Genomic DNA, 22,168 nt, shown 5'->3' with positions numbered 1-22,168 from the left:
GCTGTGCTATGGACTCAATTGAATTGCCCTAAGTGGAACTCCGTTCTTTCTACTGGGCATTTAGTGGCCTAAGAAGGTACCCTAAGATTTTAAAGGCTGATTCACAGCCTGGGTGACTCTTCAAAGAGTCCTCAAATATGTTTTCTAATATGTATTTTTAAATGTTGTTGCTAAAATGTATTACACTTGTTTTTTTCCTGAATGTGCAATATTGAATCAAGAACATACTCCTGAAGAAACATAGCACAGATAATCTGGACAACAGATATACATAGAGAATCCTAATGCTGGGCATACACTATACAATTATCTGTCAGACATCTGTGTCCAATCTGGCTGGTTGTAATGAAAATCTGGAAGTGTATGGGAGCAAATGACAATCGTCCATTTGCTCCCAAACACTGAAAAACAGACAAAAATGGTCATTCAGACATATTGCTTAAATCAAACGAATTTAACTAATTTGAACAATCGTTTTTGTCAGTTTTCCAGTGTTTGGTACCATATGGTCAATTGTCATTTGCTCCCATACATTACCAGGTGCATCTGCATTTTCCCCCTTTTTTCTGATTTAGAACTACAGGTCTCAGCATGGTAGCACCCTTATTATGTTTAAATTAGGATGTGCAGCCTAGCATCCCCTTTTTCCTATGTATGTGTATATTTAAGATACACTTGAAGATGAGACTCCTTCTCCTGGGCTAGCACTCCTCCTACCTGCCCAGGTGATTTTAATTAGTATGGGTCCTGTGCATTGCAGCACACACATGTAATGGGCACTATTACAGGTAAGTCCTAGATAAATGCATACAATGTGTCAGTATTAGGGATTTTAGGGACCCTTAGCTTCTGAGGAAGCCACTGCACCTGAAAGGAGGCGGAGAAATGCGTTATAATTCAGAATTGTGAGCCAGCTGGTCATTTAACACTCATTTCCTCTCCCGGGAGAATTGTGAGTACAGGACAAATAGCTAACAGGCTGTGGAATTTTCCAAAATAACTTTTTAAGGGAGAAACCCTACTGGTTCCTGTCTCCATAGAAAGGGATCTAAAAGTTCCAATTGCCTGCTTATTGGACTGCCTACTAACACTCTGGGCAAAAACTAACATCTATCCTATAGCAACAGAACTGAAGTCTAGATGCATGCATACCAAATACTAATCGCAATACTAACCAATTCATTAAGTTATCTGTGAGAATTTTTCACTAACATTCTTTGCTTTGGGCATGAACTAAAACATATACTCTGTATTGACAGAGTCTGAGGCTAGGATCTTTTTATGCTTGCTAAAAAATTTTTTTTTACTATTTATGATGTGTTGGTAACACCTATAGCCAATTTTGTCTATTCTTCCAAATAGCTTGCCTGGGTCATTACTTATCTACTTAGTAGATTAGTCCTATAGGTCTATCACAATTTTGCCTGATTATTGCTAATAAAGGCCCTCATTCAGAGCCGTTCGCTATTTGCGGTCATTCGTTCAAAAACAAGGGGTGGCTATTCAAATGATCCGTTCGCACATTGCGGTCTGTTCACACCTCTAAGTCTGAACGAGCGAGCAAAACATACGCTCGTTTATTTGCTAAAAACGCCCCCTGGCCGCTCGCACCATACGTCATGTCCGCTATTTATTAGATTAATCGAGTACATCGTACAGCGTATGAACTGCTCGCTATTCTTGTGGTTGGTTTTTTCAATCGCTATTTTGCGAGCAGTTCTGAGTTAAAAAAAACCAAGTGACGTGGTCAATGACGCTGCTGTATTAATTATGCACTCCCTTAAAACGCCCGTTTTGACCTTTAAGCACGCCTGCGTTCGAATTCCACACCCCCGTTTTCAAGCACCTTCTCCTGTTACCACCCACATACGCCTCATTCTGTCACTCAAAATAGCAGGCACTCGCTATATAGCGTACAAACGATATTCGGCCGCACTGACTGGTCCGCGCATGCGTACTAAAAATCGTACGCATGCGCAGATGTGCGAACATCGCTCGGAACGAACGTACTGCCGCTAACGAGCGGCTCTGAATCAGGGCCAAAGTCCATTAAGTTTTAATCAGAAATATTCTATTGGGTGCAATATGGATATGATTTTTTTTAGCTTGTTTTTGTTAATGAGTGGTTATACAGGCCGGTTACACATATTTGATCTTTTTTTATATACTGCTATATTTATATGTTAATTGTTATTTAATTAAATATATCTGTAAATTAGCGCTGTCTACATATGTTTGCTCTTATTTGTTTTTTTATAAGTAAAGACATTTACCTATATCTTGATAGCAGCTTTAGACTAGGATTAAATTACTTTTTCATTTTTTGAAATTTATTGCCATACATGTGTTTGGTATAGAGTGCCTGGTTTTATTCTTCCTTTTTAATGTTAGGGACCCACCTGATAAGGTTCACCTTGACTTGGTAGGTGGGCAAACATATTTGGACTAACATGTACTAAGAACCTTATTATTAAACAACGTTACTTGTTAGAGTTTATTATTGATAATCAGTATTCTTAGTGCTTAGAGTGTGCATCTGAATTTTAACCCTTTTTTCAGATTTCCACCAGTACCAATTGTATAGTGTATGCCCAGCATACCTTATATCCCTTCAGTACATGCACAGCTGCACACTATAGAGCACTCTTTAATTATATAACTTATATAATACTTTTTTATTTTTTTCCAGATTGGACATTACATATACTGTAAGTATTTTGCTAAGGGCTCATGAGGTCTTAATAGACTTCTGGTATGTTTTTAACATTAACATTTACTGGGTCAACAAACATTTATTGACTTTAACTACCTAAGAGATTATTTTGCAAAACAGAAGTACTTGGAATTGGAAGAGTAGAGTCCAGACCTGTGTTTGATTACATGACTTGCACAATGTACAGTAAATGCACCATTACAGTTTTGACCTTCTACTTTCACTGGATCAGTTGTTAATAAAATTAACAGATATGTAAAAGGCTGAAGACCAGCAATCGACGTATTGAAAGAAGCAGACTACATGGACCAATTGTTTTGATATTTTTGCAGTGGGGGTTCTTTGCTGTCAATGTAATTGTTTCTGTATATCATAAAAAAGTTGCATCTTAGATGAAGAAACAAAAATTAACTATTTTTATTTTAGAGAAGGTATACAATTTTATAAATGGCAGAATGTGAAAATATAAATTGACATTAAATAAATATGAAATATTAGTGTCATGCTTGTTGAACTGTACCTATAGATTAGGGATATGTAAGAAATATACTTCTATGTTATAAGTTATCCTTTATAATATCATTTGTGTCTGTATGTGTTGCAAGTTGCTTTTATATAAGCCTAATTTACATGCAGTTCAATAACTTAGTTTCATATTGCTTATGGATCTCTTTTTAACTCTAGATGCAGATTTCGCTCCCATAATAATGCTTTTCTTCATAAATGATCATTTACGTAATAATTTTTATTAATATATCCTTTGATTTCTGTGACTTTTTTGCATTAGGAGAGTACTGATCCTGCAATACTCAAACAAACGTGCTACAATTAATATTTTCAGTTTATAAGTAGGTTTTGTTTTTGCTGTATCAGCAGTGAAATATGTAAGAATAGTGCGTGAACCAGATTATTCTGCATAATTACATTAGCACACATGCTAATATGTATCATGACTGAAGCTACCATGTTGCAATTGGTCTGAATTCTATATAGTTATTAAAAAATGGATTCTTATTTAAATAGTACACCATTTATTTATATCAATGAAATAACCCAATCTTCAAGGCAGCATGGAATGGCCCCTTGGCAAGGGCGTATCTGAGTGATGTGCATGAATAGAACCACCTGTGGAGTAAGCCAGTAATGTAATAGTTGTAACAATAGAATTTAAACAAAATAAATCTCTGGTTTTCAGACAATCTTAGAGCAATACTTCTATTCCATATCCACACTAAAGCCTTAACTTTGGATTTAAACTCTCCATCTTATGTATATTAGCCTTATCACCCATGAGCTCAGAGTGGGGTATAGTGTAAGAATAAATGGGGAAATAGAACAAGTATAGAAGTGAAAGACAGGGTGACGAGTCCAACCAGTGATAGTTGTCAGAGTTCAGCCAGGGATCGGCCGTCCCTTACCGTCCCGCCGGCTTCCTCTGACTTCACGGGCAGTCGGGCGGCTGGCGCGGCGATGTGGGAGGAGCTGAGCATTCACCCTGTAGCTGTGGTGTCAGGCGACCCGGTGAGTGGGGATCGCAGTTTCCGTCATGGGCGCCGCCATGACACTTTCCCTATGTCAGTACTTCCTTCCCTGAGTGGCCCGGCTGGTCAGCTGACGCTGTGGGCCTATCAGCAGGCTTCCAGGGGTATATATATCCGGCTCCTGTGCTCCAGGTAGTTGCCTGAACAATCATTGTCGCCGCTAGTGTAACTAGAGGAGTCTCGTTCCAGGTTCCCGTGCTTTCAGTGTGTTTCTTCCAGAGCTTCTGAGCTATCTCACCACAGTGCCTTTACTCTCAACAGCCTTTGTGCAAGTTTAACCTCCATCTCTCCACAGTGCCTTTACTATCAACAGCCTGTGTGAAAGCTAACCTCCATCTCTCCACAGTGCCTTTACTAATCAACAGCCTGTGTGCAAGTTTAACCTCCATCTCTCCACAGTGCCTTTACTAAGCAACAGCCTGTGTGCAAGTTTTGCCTCCATCTCTCCACAGTGCCTTTACTAATCAACAGCCTGTGTGCAAGTTAACCCTCCATCTCACCACAGTGCTTTACCATCACAGCCTGTGTGCAAGTTAACCCTTCACCTCATCAAAGTGCTTTTACCATCACAGCCTGTGTGCAAGTTAACCCTTCATCTCATCGCAGTGCTTTCACCATCACAGCCTGTGTGAAGGTTAACCCTTCGTCTCATTGCACCCTAGTGCATGATCTCCGGCCGGCAATCCGGTATAAACTTCATGGGATATCCAGCTGTTACCTCAGCCTACCAATAAATCTCCACACCTCTCTAGCCAGCACCTCAAGTGCCTTTCTCCAGCCAGGAGTTCTATCCCACTCCTCACGTGCCTATTCCAGGCATTACCCTTGGGCCACAGGTGTTTTGATTCTCTTTTCCCTGCAGGCCTTGGTCACCAAGTCAAAGGACCGCGACCTGCTTACAGGGAGCCAACACAAGCCCATATCCCGCTTGGAGGGGTCACTGGCGAACACCTCCTTGTGAGTTAGACTCCGCACCATTGACTAGGTCTAGCCAACGACCAAGACATGTGCATGCGGAGATCATACGTCCAGGCCCCTCGCCTTCGCCTCCTCCCACAGCCTCAGACCTCGGCTTTCAAAAACCCGCCACCCAGCGTGACAATAGTCTCAGCTCTGGAAATATACAACGTGATGTGTAACAGCTGTGAATTATGCAAATCAAAAACTGTGCTGGAAAGAAAAAAATGGAATAAAACGGATTATTTCACTCTATAGACTGTGCTGTAATGTTGTTGTTACCTCCATACCAAACATTCTTGTTACTAAAGCTGAATTGTCAGGTGCTTCTGTCCAAGCTACTACAACTGTTTCCTGCATCTGTGAAGAGACAGAGGGGTTTGTGTATCTAGTAGTGACAAGCATGGAGAAGTGGACCAGTAGAGAGGCTGCACATAGCAACCAATCAGCTGTGAAGTAGCATTTACCAAGTACAGTCTATAAAATAATAGGTAGGAGTTGATTGGTTGCTATGAGCAACTTTTCCACTGGTCCACTTCTCCACGCTTTTCACTGCCTGGTACATAAACCCCAAAGATTCTATCAGCCAGTATATAATAAAAGACTGTTAAAACTCCATTCCCTAATCTGCTTGAGTTCAGTACAAGACAGGAGACAGAGCTCTCTTGCCTGTAGTAGGCAAAGGTTGATAGTTCCCTCTTTAGGACCTGGAAATCCCTCCTCAGTGTGTTCATGGGTGTTTAGTCATGGGGTCACTTCCTGTTTGTTTAGTGAAGGGGGTTCTGGATTGTTGGATGAGGAGGGCTCTGCAATGCCTCATATCCACAAAGCAGCAGAACCTGCGCTCTCTAGGAGCTGCCGCTGTTCAACAGACAGGAGCTTCTGCACATGTGCGCCCTGTTGAAGCGTCTTTCGTAGAATGGATGTGCCCTCTTAGACTCCCAGCCATAAGAGCCCTACAGAGTATCGCAAGTACCCTATACCACCACTGCTATTACTAAGGAGCACAGCGCCACTAACTACACCATCCTGCGACCTGGAGCACTACAATGCCCAGCACTTATGTTCCAGGCTGCACCGGCATTGTTATTAGACCTGTTCATCCCTGTGTCTCTATGACGCCTTAAATAAACCTGAAACCTGGATAAGCTGTACCACGTGTGGACTAGCCGCCACCAGTACCTCTGAAATCACTTAACATCCTGTATACCCAGGGCCCAGTGTACTGTCTATGGTTATATACAACTGTCTATGGTTATATACATATATTTACTGGTCACTTTGCCAATAGGTTATGTGCCCAGGCGCACTCCACTATATTCCGCTAATATGGATGGCCATGGTGGACAGTTTCAAGGCACTTGGAAACCCCACCTGAGTGTGTCTCTGTAATGTACTATATAAGTAAATGTGGCTACAATTATGATACAAAAAACATGATATAAAAAAACTATACTTATTAAATAAAGAGAAAATCTGCTCTAGTCTCTTACAATGTTGTATTTTTTGGAAATGCATCTTAATCCTAAGTAAACTGGTGGTTTGTGTGGGGGACAAAAGCTGTATGTACAGTAAATCGGTAATAATAAAAATGGGATGCAATAACCTTTACGAGCAAATGTGGTAGGGCGGGAGGAAGGGAGAAGAGGAGGTGCCAGTCTGAGTCTATTGCTAAGGAGAGAGCGTAGCTTCACCTTTGCATTTAGCTAACAAAAAGTTTTCAAAACTGCCTTGGGCCAATAAAGAACATAACAAGAAGACTCTGCAGCTATAAAACATATAAACCATGTACAGTACATACAAAAACTGGAATACTAGGCAGAAAAACTAAAAAAGTATTAGTGACTTTGGCCACTGGATTTAAAGGTAAAATTATATTCAGGGAAAAAACAGGCGTGGTGTGTATTGAATATAATTTTTAAATCAAGCATCTGAATCCGTCGAAGATGAGGTGGCTTTGAAAAGTGCTGCATGGTACAGTAAATTTAACCCATAGCCTAAATGACAGAGGCCTTGATTCAGAGCCGGACGCTCTGACAGAGCGCTCGCACTGAATCGGGGCCGGCCTTCTTGTTTTTTAGAGCGGCCTCCTGGCCGCTTGCATAGCTGTGGGTGACCAACCACAGCTATAGCGTGCGGCCAGGAAGATGGTCGCGATGGTCAAGACCATCGCGACCATCGGGCTTGCAATGAGACCCTTGTGGTCGGGTCTCGTTGCCGCAAGCCCCAGAGACATTTCGGCTCTCACAGAGCTGAAATCTCTCCCACTGACATTACTCATGATGTCAGTGGGGCCGCCCCCAAACGGAGGCGTTCACATGTGAACGCCTCCGTTTGGGCAGCCACTCCCTTGGCCCGCCCACCAAAGGGGGCGTGCTGTCACTCAACATCGACAGCACGCCCCCTTTGGTACGAGACCCGGAGCGACGGTTTGCTCGTCGCTATCTGGGTCTCGCGCATGCGCACGACGGAGCCGGCTCCGTCGTGCGCATGCACACTGGGCCACCATCGACCCGCTTGCGAGCGCATAGTGCTCGCGAGCGGGTCTGAATCAGGCCCAGGATTCAATCCACAGGGAAATTAACTACAGTGTTTCATTAAATGTCAGTCCGCACAGAGCAAAGACTGTAGGCTTGGACCCTGCAGTGCAAAAATTACGGTTTATGTACCAGTTAAATGTCATAATAATGATAATAGCTCTCTGTGACTCTGCAAATACATTAAAGTATATATAAAAGAAACACATTCAAACATTTTACAATTAAGTTGATGCAATATCACACACAATTCAAAAGAAAACCTTGCACTGTTCTATGTCTTTATCATTTGCATTTGGGCACAATGAACATAATACATAACAAATGGTCACTTGATCACGTAGATTCCTCTAGTACTAAATGTCTGCACAATTTGCTCTTTGAACAGCCTTAGTTCAACTGTAGAAAGTGCAGCCTTGGACTGCTGGCCATTGCCAATGTGAAACATACAGTAGATACTGAAAATGATCTGCTGGTGGATCTCTGGGCCTGATTCAGAGCCGGACGCTATTTGAGGACCAAAAAAGGGGCCGGCTATTTAAATTGAGCGCTCGCTCTTTGCGGTTTGTTGACGCCTCTATGTCTGAGCGAGCGAATGAAAAATGCGCTCGCTGATTTGTAAAGACGCCCCTTTGCCGTTCGCATCACACGTCATCTCCGGTATTTATTAGATTAATAGGGTACATCGAAAGGCATCTGAACTGCTCGCAGTGCTTGTGGTAGGTTTTTCTTACCGCTATCACTGCGAGCAGTTCAGGCTAAAAGACAACCAAGTGACGTGGTCGATGACGCTCCTTTACTAATTATGCACTCCCATTAAACGCCCTTTTGACCGTTAGGCACGCCTGCGTTCGGATCTCCACTCCCCCGTTTTCAAGCACCTTCCCCTGTTACCACCCACAAACGGTACATTCTGTCAATCAAATTAGCAGCCCCTCGCTGTTTTGTGAGCGCACAATTTCCAACCACAATGACTGTTTTGCGCATGCGCATTACGACCCATACGCATGCGCAGTTGTGCGAACATCGCTCAGAGCGAACGAGCGGCCGCTTACGAATCAGGCCCTCTGTTCGGAAGATCTTGTTCCATGTCGCTAAACAAACCCTGATGCCATTACACCACCACAAACCTGCATTGATGGCATCCTGGTAGCGATGGTAGCATGGATCCATGAACTTGTGGGTTTTGACAGGACAAGACAGTCATCTGTTTATTGGTCTAGAATGCAAGTTCTCCAATACCTACGGGAGCTGAATTATTACTTTTAACAGGCAGTTGATAAGCTGTAAGATAAGAGTGAAGGGTAGGCAGAACAGGGTGTTGTATGGGGATGTAATCATATCACACAATCCCAACAGTGGAATACTGGCTAGGGATTTATGATAGGCATCAAAATACCAACGCCTATCATAATCCTGATGCCGGAACGCCGAGGACGCCATCCTGAACAAAGGTAAGTCCGGGCACCCTTAGCGTTAGTAGCAGGGGGGGGGGAGGGCTAGGGAGTCTAGCGGGGTTAGGCTTGGGGGGGTGATTAGTTAGGCACCCCCCAGGGAGAGGTGAGGGTTTGGCACCCCCCCGGAAGGGTTAGGTTTAGGGAGCGGTAAGGGGGGGTTAGGGTTAGGCATCCCCGGGGATAGGTTGAGGTTAGGGACTATGGGGGGAGGTTACAGTTAGACACCACTAAGGGAGGATTGGGGGGGGACAAGGGAGGTTAGGGTATTTACCTGCCCCTTTCGGGATCTTGATCCTGTCGGGCATCCAATGTCGGGATTTGAACAGCTAAACAGCCGCCGGCATTTCAATCCCATTCCGTTTGATTTCCGTATGATTTCTCGACAGTCATAATGCCAACATGGTCATAATGTTGACGTTGACTATGTTGACACTCAGCATGTAGACACTGAAGACATATTGACTTGTTATAATGTCGATATATTGTCCCTGATGGCCCAGCAGTCACTTACCTGCTTCTGATGGCAGCAGCGACTCTCATAGCCAGTTTCCGGTGGTCATGTAACCATCACTTCCTGGTCAGACCTCTGATGCTGCAGAGTTCCATGAGTATTTCTCCCCGTATTTCTAACCCTCTGTCAGGGCTCAGACGGGGATCGGCTCTTTCTTACCGTCCCGCCGGCTTCCCCTGACATCCCGGGTGGTTGAGTGACTGGCGCGGCGGCGGGGGAGAAGCTGAGTATTCTCCCCGCATGCAGTGGGTTGTGGGTGGTCCAGTGTTGGGGATCGCAGTTCCTGACATGGGCGCCACCATGACAGTCAGCCCATGTGACAGTATCTTTGTCCCTGGATAGGTGAGTGGTCAGCTGATGCTGTGCACCTATCACAGGGTTTCCCTGGGTATATTATGATCCCACAGGTTACAGGAAGTTGCCTGAACAACGGTTGTCTCCTAGTGCCTTAGTTGAGTACCCGGTCCAGGTTCCTGATCCATCACATCAGCAGCAGCAGTGTGCTACCATCTCTACCTGTGTGCCTCTCATCTCTGGCGATTCTCCGTGCAGCAGTGTGTCACCATCTCTACCTGTGTGCCTCCCGTCTCTGGTGATTCTCCGTGCAGCAGAGTTTTACCACCTCCACCTGTGTGCCCGAACGTCTCTGGTGAATTCTCCGTGCAGCAGTGTGTTACCACCTCCACCTGTGTGCCCGAATGTCTCTGGTGAATTCTCCATGCAGCAGTGTGTTTCCACCTCCGCCTGTGTGCCCAAACGTCTATGGTGACCCTCCGTGCAACCGTGAGTTACATCTCTAGCTGTGTATCTAACATTCCTAGTGATCTCCGCGTCAAGTGTTTAAACTACGTCCTAAACCTCATTATTGGTGATACTGTTTAGTGCCTTACTCCAGGCATTTTTCTCTCAGGGCCACGGTTATCTGTGTCTCTATTCCCACGGGGCTTGTGTACCTGGTCAAAGGACCGCGACCTGCTCACAGGTTGCAGCTAAGCCCAAATCCCGCTTGGAGGGGTCACTGGCGAACACCATCTTGTAGAGTTAGACTCCGCACCTTTGCCCAGGTCTCGCCAACACCCAAGATCTGTGGATGAGGAGAACATATATCCATATCTGTGAGCAAGCAGCGGATAAACTTCCTCCGCATCGACCATGGGATTGTACCATTGATTTGCTTCCTGGGAAGATTCCTCCACATGGCCGTGTTTACCCCTTGTCCATTCCAGAGACTGCTGCCATGGCAGAATACATAAAAGAAAATCTTGCTAAAGGGTTCATCTGGCTATCCTCCTCTCCTGCCGGGGCCGGGTTTTTTTATGTAGGGAAAAAGGATGGAGGGCTCCGTCCCTGCATAGACTATTGGGGCTTAAATCACCATAAAGAACTGATACCCCTTATGTTACGATCCTCTAGCAATTGCTAGGACCGAGATGGAGGTGTTGGAGATACGTGGCACATCGAAGAACAAACACAAGAAGTATAGTTAAATCATGGCAGTTTACTAAATCAATGATATGATGGACCAGTGAAAACACAACATGTCAATGGTGCAATAAGGAGCTGAAACCATAGGACAGTCAATAGAATATACTGTAGGTTTACAGTCCAAACTAAAGTTGTTAAATGGCCAGGAGGCCTAGTAGACAGCAATGCTTCAAACGTGGTGAAGAAGCAGGATTGCTGGATGGCCTGGAGGGCCTAGCAGACAGCGATGCTTGAAACCTGGTATAGAAGCAGGATTGCAGTATGGCCTGGAGGGCCTAGCAGACAGCGATGCTTGAAACCTGGTGTAGAAGCACGATTGCTGTATGGCCAGGAGGGCCTAGTAGACAGTGGTGCTTGAAACGTGGTGTTGAAGCAGGATTGCTGTATGGCCTGGAGGGCCTAGTAGACATCGGTGCTTGAAACGTGGTGTTGAAGCAGGATTGCTGTTTGGCCTGAAAGGCCTAGTAGACAGCGATGCTTGAAACGTGGTGTTGAAGCAGGATAGCTGTATGGCCTGGAGGGCCCTGGAGACAGGGTACTTGGGTCACTTAAAAGCCGGTGAGCAGAATACACGCAGCATGTAGAAAATATAGCTGGAAGTCTGGATGCACAGAGAGCAGCTTGCATAACCAAAAGTTCCACATGAAAACTCTATAGCCGACACGGCGGCGACAGTCCAGGAAGTTCAAATAGGATAAGCTGCCAATCAGGCAACACTAGGAGGAAACATGTGAAATCTTCTGACGTCTGGGTCTCCTAGCAACCGGCAACCTAGAAGCATGGTCAGGAGCAGGAGGAATACTGGCAGGAGACAAGTCCTGGACTGGACTTGTAACACCTTACCTCTAATTTCCAAACTTTTTGACAAGGTCCGAGGGGCTCAGTTTTTCACCAAGTTAGATCTGCGTGGTGCTTATAATTTAATTTCAATAAAAGCTGGAGACGAGTGAAAGACCGCGTTTAATACCAGAGACGGCACTTCGAGTACCTTGCAATGCCATTCGGTCTTTGCAATGCACCAGCTATATTTCAAGGCTATGTCAATGAGATCTTCCGGGACATTCTCTATAAATTCGTTGTCATTTATCTCGATGATATTTTGATTTTTTTTCTGAGGATTTGCATAGTCATCATCATCATCATGTCCCGCCTTCGTGATCATTGTCTTTTTGGGAAACTATCTAAATGTATCTTTGATCAAACAGTGGTGCCTTTTATGGGACATATAATCTCCGGGAAGATTCTTCAAATGGACCCTGACAGATTAAAAGCCATCTCTGAATGGCCTTTGCCTACTTCATTAAAAGCCACTCAGCGGTTTCTAGGATTCGCAAACTATTACAGGAGGTTCATTCCTCACTTCTCCACATTGGTATCACCCATCACCTCCCTTACGAGAAAGGGAGCTAACCCATCCAATTGGCCTATTCCAGCAGTCCAAGCCTTTCAAAGTTAAAAACTGCTTTCTCCAGAGCCCCAATTCTCTGCCAGCCTCAACTGGACAAGCCATTCACAGTAGAGGTGGACGCATCCTCTGTTGGAGTAGAGGCGGTAATGTCTCAAATCGCCAAAGATGGGAAAACTCATCCCTGTGGGTTCTTCTCCCATAAGTTCTCTCCCGCAGAGAAGAATTACATTATCGGCGACCAAGAACTTCTAGCTATACGATTAGCACTAGAGGAATGGCGTTATCTCCTTGAAGGGTCTAAATTTCCAGTCACGATTATCACAGACCATAAAATTTGATCTATATGCAAACTGCACATCGGCTGAATGCCAGACAAGCTCGATGGTCACTTTTTTTTTCCAGGTTTAACTTAAAACTTCAGTTTCGTCCAGGTGTGTTAAACAAGAAGTCCGACGCATTATCCTGCTCTTTTATGACCAAGTTGGAGGAGGAGGATTACTCGCAGGTTCGCCCAATTTTTTACCCAATTGTCTTCGCTCCTGCTCAAGTATTATCTCCGCCACCTGGGCAAATTTTTGTGGCCTCTATTTTATGTAAAAATTATTGACTTGGGCTCATGCGTCACTGTTTGCGGCCACACCAGAATCACCAAGACTTATCAATTTCTACTTCGGTCCTACTGGTGGCCCACTATGAAGGAGGATGTCAGGGAATTTGTCCTATCTTGTGTTAAATTCGCTCAACATAAGACACCTCGTAGGAAGGTGGTTGGTCCTCTACGCCCTTTACCAATTCCAGTTGCTCCATGGACCCATATTTCGATTAACTTTATTTCTTAACTACCTCGGTGCAGGGGGCATAACACGATATGGGTGGTCGAGGACTGCTTTTCTAAAATGGCGCATTTTGTCCCACTAGTTGGTCTTCCATCGGCTCCCCAGTTGGCTAAAATTTTTATTTGAGATATTTTCAGATTGCACGGTCTTCCAAAAGAAATAGTCTCTGACCGGCGTGTTCAATTCGTGGCCAAATTCTGGAGAGCCCTGTGCAACACATGTGGAATTAAATTGACATTTTCCTCGGCCTACCACCCACAGACAAATGGTCAAACAGAAAGAGTTAATCAAGAGCTGGAGACCTTTATTAGGCTCTTTGTGTCATCCTCCCAGGATGATTGGGTTGATCTCCTACCTTGGGCAGAATTTTCTCACAATTATAAGTACCACTCTTCCTCTAAGTCCACTCCTTTCTTTACGGTCTTTGGGAGACATCCTCGAATTCCAGATTTCCAGGATCTCCCTCCAATGGACGTTCCAGGTAAACAAGGATATCCAGTCTTTCTCAGTCTTTTGGAGTAAGATTCACATTTCCTTAAAACAATCCTCAAGAAATTATAAAAAATTTGCTGACAGGAAACGTTTGGCTGTTCCATTGCTGAGAGTTGGGGACAGGGTTTGGTTATCCTCTACGAATATTCGATTAAGAGTACCGTCTATGAAATTCGCTCCACGTTTTATTGGCCTGTATCGTGTCCTCAAGGTGATCAACCCAGTAGTCTACAAATTGGAACTTCCTTCCCAAATGAAGATTTCGAACACTTTCCACATTTCCCTTCTACAACCTCTGGTGCTTAACCGTTTTCAAAATTCTTCCCTCAAGTTGCCTCAAGTAAAAACGTTACAGGGTACTGAATTTGAGGTGGAAAAGATTCTAGACTCTCGGCACAGATTTAATACTCTCCAATATCTTATCGATTGGAAGGGCTATGGGCCCGAGGAAAGAGCTTGGATCAAAGCCTCCGATGTACACGTTCCGTGATTAATTTGGAACTTCCATAGGAGATTTCCGGATAAGCCTTATGGGTGTTCGGTGCCCACCCTGAAAGGGGGGGGTACTGTCAGGCCTCAGATGGGGATCAGCTCTCTTACCGTCCTGCCGGCTTCCTCTGACATCCAGGGTGGTCGAGCGGCTGTCGCGGTGGCGGGGGAGAAGCTGAGTATTCTCCCCGCATGCAGTGGTCTGCGGGTGGTCCGGTGTCGGGGATCGCAGTTCCTGACATGGGCGCCACCATCACAGTCGGCCCATGTGACAGTATCTTCGTCCCTGGATAGGTGAGTGGTCAGCCGATGCTGTGCACCTATCACAGGGTTCCCCTGGGTATATTATGATCCCACAGGTTACAGGAAGTTGCCTGAACAATGGTTGTCTCCTAGTGCCTTAGTTGAGTTCCCGGTCCAGGTTCCTGATCCATCGCGTCAGCAGCAGCAGTGTGTTATAATCTCTACCTGTGTGCCCTCCCATCTCTGGCGATTCTCCATGTATCAGTGTGTTACCATCTCCACCTGTGTGCCTACCGTCTCTGGTGATTCTCCGTGCAGCAGTGTGTTACCATCTCTACCTGTGTGCCTCCCGTCTCTGGTGATTCTCCGTGCAGCAGTGTGTTACCACCTCCACCTGTGTGCCCGAACGTCCCTGGTGAATTTTCCGTGCAGCAGTGTGTTACCACCTCCACCTGTGTGCCCGAACTTCTCTGGTGAAATCTCCATGCAGCAGTGTGTTTCCACCTCCGCCTGCGTGCCCAAACGTCTCTGGTGACCCTCCGTGCAACCGTGAGGTACATCTCTACCTGTGTATCTAACATTCCTAGTGATCTCCGTGTCAAGTGTTTAAACTACGTCCTAAACCTCATTATTGGTGATACTGTTTAGTACCTTACTCCAGGCATTTTTCTCTCAGGGCCACAGTTATCTGTGTCTCTATTCCCACGGGGCTTGGCTACCTGGTCAAAGGACCACGACCTGCTCACAGGGTGCAGCTAAGCCCAAATCCCGCTTGGAGGGGTCACTGGCGAACACCATCCTGGGTTAGACTCCGCACCTTTGCCCAGGTCTTGCCAACACCCAAGATCTGTGAATGAGGAGAACATATATCCAAGCCCCCCGGCTCCCCTTCCTCCCACAACTAAGACCCACAGCATCCCATATGTCAGCTACAGACGTGACACCCTCCCTCAAGTGCCCAGCGATAACTCCCCCACCACCAGCAGCCTAACTCTAATGTCGACATTCTGAGAATGTCCACATTTAAGATGCTATTTGAGCAATTCAACAAGTTTTCTGTCAACATTTTAACCATGTTGACATCAAAACTGTTGACACTACAGTGTCGACAATGATTGTTGACAATGACATTGTCAACCTTTTGACTTCATCCTGTCAGAATTATCTTTTTTCTTCTGTGTCTTTAGATCCTTCTGTTCCCATCATTATCTTCTCTAGCAATATGCATTTCTTATTATAGTAGAGCACAATTGTGCCACAATGGTCACCCATGGCATATGCGCTGTACTTAGTGTCAGACTTTCTTAAATGACCTTTATTGTATCTGAGAAGCAGGAGACAAGTCAGGTAACATGGGTTTGTCATATCTTTACAATAAAGCTGACCACACACTAGACCAACTTACATCCAACCAGCCAACTAGTTGATTGGTTGGAATGAAAATCTGGTAACGTATGGGAGTAACTGATGATCAGCAATTTGCTCCCAAATGTCAGAAAACAGATGAAAATGGTTGTCAGACAAGTTTGTTAAATGTTTGATCTAAACAATTTGCTCAAACAACAGTTTTTGTCCATTTCCGGTGTTTGGGAGCAAATTACTGATTGTCATTTGCTTACATACCTTACCAGACTTTCATTCCAACCAATCAACTAGTTGGCTGGTTGGACAGATAATCTTTAGCTGTGTGGCCAGCTTTAGGCTAAGAACTGGCTACTGAGCACTTGGCAGCATCTGCGCAGCCCTCGTTTGGCACAGGAATAACTGTATGCATACAGTTAAGTACAAATAGAAAACAGAGAAAAAGGTGGGGTATTCATTTTCTTACAGAACCCCCCTTAGGTACATTCAGTCATATTTCATAGTTAGTTATACCCAAATATTAGGCTCTCACCACTTGTATGATCTCATTCATTTTGAAATTGCTCCACGGAGAAATCTACCACAGATCTGCACAGGATGTATGGAACTCTTAATGTAACTACCTTATTAATTAGTCCACTTGTCTCTGACAGAATAATCCATGCATACAATCCCAGGTAAGAGCAGCATAATTTGATGTCTAAAATGGTTATCTAAATATAGGCTTCCTAAATATATATATATATATATTACCAAATTAAGTTGTAAATGTAATCCTGTCCTCATTTCAAAAATCCTCAACTGACATCTCATTAACTTATTATGCAAAATAAAGTAAATCTTTGCTCATTTCCAGCAGAATATTCAAGTGGATAAGCGGTAAAGTCCATCACCATGGGCAAATTAACTGAGCATCCTCTACAGACATCTGCTGTATAATTCAAGACTAGTTACACCTGAGAATTGTAGTCATGTTTAGTAGACTGTAAATATGTACTTTGTATCTCTGTATATTATTACTATGCATTTGTAATATATTCTAATTATTAAATACTATATGTTTATTATTTTATTATTATTATTGCTAGTTATTATGGTGAGTCCAGAGCTCCTGTGATTTATATTTAAACAATGTGGTCACATACCATGTTGCACCCCAAATCTAGGAATGAAGATGTGCCACGGATTAGTGCTTTTGTTTATTTTGATTAATTTTTTTAATTAATCTTTTTGTGATCACATTTTCTCATGCACCACTTTTAACCTGTTTAATCTAACTTGTGTCAGCTGTTTTCCTAGGTGCTTTGCAACAGGTGTGCTTGGTGACTGTCTCACATTTAAAAGCAAAGTTGCTGTGGGCTTTAAACCTTGATAGCATACCCTGAGTTTAACACTAATGTGATAGCTATTCTGAGCAATAGAGTAGGGACTTGCAGTAAAGCGGGGTCCCGTGATGAGGGCTGCAAGCTTAAATGCAATGATCAATTCATGAAACAAAGCCCCACTGTTAATTATTATTATTGTTAGTTATTATGGTGAGTGCAGAGCTCCTGTGATAGATATATATATATATATATATATATATATATATATTTGAAACCCATATTTTAGCACTCTCATTGCATTCCTACCAAAATCTAAGCAGGATTACTATACGAAAGTGGTTACCAACTCCTATCTTCAAGTACCATGAACAGGTCAGGTTTTCTGGATTGTTTTATTTTATTGTTTAAGTCTGCACTTCTTAATAGAACTCCAATCTTGGTAAATTTACCCCTAATTGTCCTACCAGCAGTTGGGAATTGGAGATAAAAACCCTTGCTATAAAACTCAGTGTGAGAGTCTTAACAAATGTACAGGTGGAGTGGAATTTGTTACAATGAGCAAAAAACCTTGTACTACAGTATATAACTGCTAAGTAGAGAAACTATATTATCTAAGGGCAGATCTCTGATTAGTTTAGAGGCAAATATCTTGGGATATGTAAATTAATTAACAAAATGTGTCCATTGTGTGTGTTTTTTTTTAGTGATCCACCTGTATGAACCATGAGAACACATCTCTAGGATTAATACAGGGCAAAAGTTGCCATCTTCATTTTGAGGTCTGTTATGTACCATCATATCTTACATATGCCCAAAATTTGTCTTCTGTTTCAGAGATCATCCAGTGCCTGTGTGACACTTATAACTACTCTGATGTTTAACCTCCTACCGTTGCTTCTACAGGACAAGCATGCGCACAAGAGACCTGACGTCCGGCAGAAGGAGCTGGACAGGGGTGGGGGGATCCAAAAGGATTCTTCTTCGAGACCCAGACCTCCTTCCCGTAGGGAAGGAACGGGTTGCTCGCAGCAAGCGGGAGCAAACGCCATCTGAAGATGGCGAATGCTCCCGCAGTCAAGCTCTGAAAATATATATTTTTGGAGCTTGATGAATTCTGTCCCCATACTAGTGTATGGGGACAGCAGGCCATTCCGCAAGAGGAAGGTAAGTAGGAGATATCTGTGATACTAGTGTATGGGGACAGCAAGCCATTCCGCAAGAGGAAGGCAAGTAGGAGATATCTGTGATACTAGTGTATGGGGACAGCGGGCCATTCTACAAGAGGAAGGTAATTAGGAGATATCTGTGATACTAGTGTATGGGGACAGCGGCCATTCTACAAGAGGAAGGTAAGTAGGAGATATCTGTGATACTAGTGTATGGGGATAGTGGCCATTCTACAAGAGGAAGGTAAGTAGGAGATATCTGTGATATCTCCTGCTTTACCTATATTGATGAATGACCGGATAACTTAATTTCTGCAATTACAGGTGAAAATGTGCATTTTCATCTGCTTTTGTAGAAATTAAGTGATGATGAATAGGCCCATAACCTTAGAGAAGGACAGTTGGGAGGTTTGGCTTACGGGTTCATATCCATGAGTTTTTTTGCTGTGGTAAGTGAACATGTCAGAAGTCCACAAAACTGTTTAGAGTAAAGGCTGGATGGATCATCAATGCAATAAGATATGTAGCATCCATGTTTTGTCCAGCGTTCAATTTGAATGCATGTGTGTATCGTTGTCATGTTCCTCATAGGGTTAAATTAACTACATTGGAAATATCTCTTATACTACTATCACCAAGCAGTGAACATAGCTAGGACAGGGAATAGCACAGGTGCATAAAAAGTGCCGGTGCGTAGAAAGAGACCATTAAGACATCACTGTGTCACCTTACTAAGCTTTACCACCCATCTGTCCTGATTTCAAAGGGGCAAGTCCTGATTTGAGAGGACTGTCTTGTGATCACAACATTGTTCCCAATTTTCAGGTGGTGGCGTATTCCCCTGAAAATAACTTGCAAATTTGATGACATGGACTAGCCCCCAGTTTGCCGCATCATTCATCACAGTTGCAACCTTACATATAAAGGCAATTATAGCTTTTTTAGTGAACAAATTTTACTCCTGCGATTCGTGGCACAGCTGCAGAAAAGTCTGCGTCGGGCTGTTGTTATTTAATGTAGTACAATTTGTGCACCATAAAAGATTCACAACAGAAACCCTTAGAGCAGCAGCAGCAGCTCATTGTAATATGGATAACACAGACGTTTGTCATGTGGCGACCACAAAGGTCAGTATGGATAGAGATTGCCTTATTATGTCTATCTCTGACAGAAGTCATGCATTTGAACATCAAGAAGCAAATATGGCAATGACTCACTACATCATGACAGATGTGCTCAACCGATTCAGTGCATAGTATGCTGCAGTAAAACAATTATATATGTAGATTAGCAATTCGACAGAATAAATCATGCAGTACTATATATAATAAGAATCCCAAAACAGAAGACAAAAACAGAAGACCAAAATGGAATGTCACTTTATAACCTGCAAAAAGCTCTCACTCACGTACAAAAACCGCACTAATTAATTTAATGAGATCACATCTCTCACTATAACGCTGTGGGAATTCTAGTCTTCAGGTACCCTAAAGTAATACAGATTTAAAGTGCTTTGAAAGTATAACCATTTATGCCTGTTATGTATCCGATCCAGCATGAAACAGCACTTGAGGGCAGCTGTGACACTTAGGAGAGCACTGAATGGAATAAGGAATATTTTAACGATTCCCACACTTGAGATCCGTGAAGTGGTTTGAAAGTACCACGACTTGAGATCATGGTATAAGTATCAAAGGATCCTGAATGTCAAATGGCTGGCATTAATATATTCAAGGTTTATCAAGTGTAAAAGACTTTTACACATGAATGACACAAATACGGAACTGATTGATATGGCAATCATGTTTCACATTTTCAACTTTTGAAAAGCAATTTTCAACTGTCAGCATTCATATCCACAGCTGACAATACCATTACACCAGGAAAGTTTGGGGTTATCATTTAAAAGTAGGTGCTTTGTAAGAACGGCTGCCAGTTACCATTAAAGAGATCATGCTGTAGTTCATTACTAAATCAGAGGTGGGGATGTTTGGTGGTTATTTCTTTTAACAATACATTGGCTGTAGAAGTGTTTCTGACACGGACTACTATGACGATAACAATGCCTAACCCATTCCAATTGGTGATCATTTAAAGGATGTCCCATTTTTGGAAGATTTATCCTATAATAGTACTTCATTGGAGATACCTCCCCTGGAATACTTGCCATTTGTTCAATGCATACATCACTAAAGAATATGCGGTCTACTTCATTTGACAAGTATGCAGGAAACACTTTCCTCCAATGCGCTTTCATTCAGACTGCCCACTTTGTGTGATTGTCACCTGGGAGGGGGGAGGATTCTAAAGAAAGCCTAGGGGGTACATATACATTGTAATGAGATTACGCATTACCATGCGACATGTTGCGCTCTACTTGTGCCACAATCCTCTCTCACCACTGATCCATTTATTAGCAGGGCTCTGCTATATGTCATAACAAAATATCACCTATGGATCAGCTCTCCTCCAAAGACGGAACATTTGAGTGCTAAACTACTTTAGCTTCAATGTAAACTCTTAATATTCATTATTTTATTACTCATGTGCCATGCATTGCCGACAGTGGCATTCATTGAAACAGTTTTATTGAAAAGACAGATTGCTCATGCAACTGTAAAATAGTCCTTTGGGAAAGATATATATATATATATATATATATATATATATAGCACTGTCTGCATTCACATGACTTGGAAAAAGTATATTGCACTTATTGCTTCTAACAACTGGGGAAAAAAATTGTTGTTTTGATCATTTGTACGCCTAGTATTACTGTGTCTTTTTCCTTTGCATCATTTGAATAATGGACTTTGTAATCTCAGCACCATAAAATATGAAAATGTTGAAGTAGATTTTACTGACAGTAAGTATATTTTCCTAGAATGACATAGATTATATTGGAATATTGGCTTGCAGGGAGACAATTATTTGTTTTAATAAAATTATTAATAATTATTATTTTATTTATATAGCGCTTTTCTCCAATAGGTCTCAATGCACTTTACAGATAGTATGAACATAATACAGGTTTACATTTTCATAAAGTACAGAAACCATGCATATACTACAAAGGCGCAGCGGCCATTTTGGGTCTTCAGTTCCAAGAATGACTCATCCTACCCACAAAGGATCCAAGTGAGTCTGCCATTTTAGGCGCACTACATAGAATTACACTGGGCAGAATAGGCAATTACTGGAAGAGATGACATACAGTATAATAGGGAGATAAAAATAGTAGGTGAGATCCTCGCAAAATCAGCAGAACGATGCATTGTTCATTCTACTGTACACAACAGATTACCAGATGAGGCAGCCATGTTGGGCCTACTACTTTGGTTACAATGTGCAATAAGCCATACATGTAAACAAGATGAACAGTGACTAGCATGATACTGTACCCACTACAAAATGTAAAAAAATATATGTTTTTCAAATACAGGTTTCACTCGCTATTGGCCCCACAGATTTTTTTTTACAAGTTTTAAAGTAATTGGCGTAATTTAGTGAAATGTGACACAGACATACCTTGGTCTATAAACATGAGGAAGTCATAGTGTTGAAAGTGTTCGCCATTAGCATCCAGGCCAGCTGATTACTCATGCGCGAAGTGAAGACCAGCTGTTCACCACCGTAGTCAGCAGCT

General features: G+C 43.0%; 1 protein-coding gene across 1 annotated transcript in view; it reads right to left on the bottom strand.

Moving 5' to 3' along the window:
- LOC148518155 (uncharacterized) overlaps positions 1-22,168 on the bottom strand; it is a 798,612-nt gene that overhangs the window by 250,870 nt on the left and 525,574 nt on the right. The window lies entirely within an intron of this gene.

Source organism: Taudactylus pleione, unplaced genomic scaffold, assembly GCF_031769625.1.
Source record: "Taudactylus pleione unplaced genomic scaffold, aTauple2 ptg000201l, whole genome shotgun sequence".
NCBI lineage: Eukaryota > Metazoa > Chordata > Amphibia > Anura > Myobatrachidae > Taudactylus > Taudactylus pleione.
The sequence above is the reverse complement of the archived record's forward strand: the minus strand, read 5'-3'. Positions and strand labels throughout refer to the sequence as shown.